Source organism: Rhinolophus ferrumequinum, chromosome 7 (assembly GCF_004115265.2).
Source record: "Rhinolophus ferrumequinum isolate MPI-CBG mRhiFer1 chromosome 7, mRhiFer1_v1.p, whole genome shotgun sequence".
NCBI classification, from domain to species: domain Eukaryota; kingdom Metazoa; phylum Chordata; class Mammalia; order Chiroptera; family Rhinolophidae; genus Rhinolophus; species Rhinolophus ferrumequinum.
Window position 1 is genome coordinate 40732452 of NC_046290.1, and position 1178 is coordinate 40733629.

The following is a 1178-nucleotide window of genomic DNA, read 5'->3' on the forward strand; positions in this document are numbered from 1 at the left end:
TGAATTGCCTTTTTATCTTCCCAGCATTTCTTCTTCTTCTTTTTTTTAAATCAGTGTCATTGGTTAGTTTGCTGTTTTATTTCTTTCAATTTCTTTTGCCAGAGAACACATACGACTTCACTGTCGTCATCCCTGCATTCACAGGTTCACTTTTGCAATAAAGTATTTCATGCAATTTCAAACTAAAGAAAGCCTCCCGTCAAAAAACCCCAAATTTTAATGGCCTATTTAGTTGCTATCTTTGCTCTGCTGAGTTTCTACTCTTTTCATAGTCTCCCATACCCAGTGTTACATTCAGAAATAACTCTGAACAGCCAAAGATAGGCATCCACCACAGGGATGACCTGCCCTTCTGGACCCCTCTGTGATGCCAAATTTAACCTTTCCCTGGTTGGAAAGAGAGGGGCTGATGGGGTACCGGGACATGCAGCATCAGAAGGAACTCACAGGGCTTGAGACCAAAACTGATGGGGCTTCTTAATTTTCTAACAATGCACCTTGTTCCTGGTTCACCTGGAACCTTATCCCTGGTTCAATCAGCAGTAACCACAACTATCGCGTACACTATTATTAGACATGGCACGTTAGAGGTTCCGCTCAAATGATATTCAAATTACTGAGACGAGGAGCCAGGAATCTGTGGCTTCTTATTCCTGCTCTCCTAGTCGTAAATATTACAGTTCCAATTAGTGAATTCAGAGCTGATATGTTCTAGTCCTGAGCTAAACACTCAGGTACATATGTGTAACGATTAAGTCAGAAAGGGAGAAAGTCGTATCACAGACTAAATTCTCATGTCAATTAATAACAAGCCAGCGGGTCCCAGCCTCAGACAAACATAAGAATTTTTTTAAATAAAATTCATAAAAATACAAATACCCAGGTCCCTTTCCAAACCTACTAAAATTGGACTGTTAAGAATATTATGAGGTAGCCGTTAAGCCATTAAAAAATAATCATAATAAGGTAAAAACAGCTCCACATAGAATGCTGAAGCACAGCCATAGTTAAGATACACTGATGTGGCCAAAATTTCTAAGTATACACACACTTGCCTACCTCCCCACTTCATTAGTGTTGCCTTTCCGGCATTTTCAGATCTGAAGTACTTGGTGTTGGGAGGCCAAGAGTTAGGTGCAGGATTTCTCTGCTAAGCTGTCACTCATACTGCACTCTGA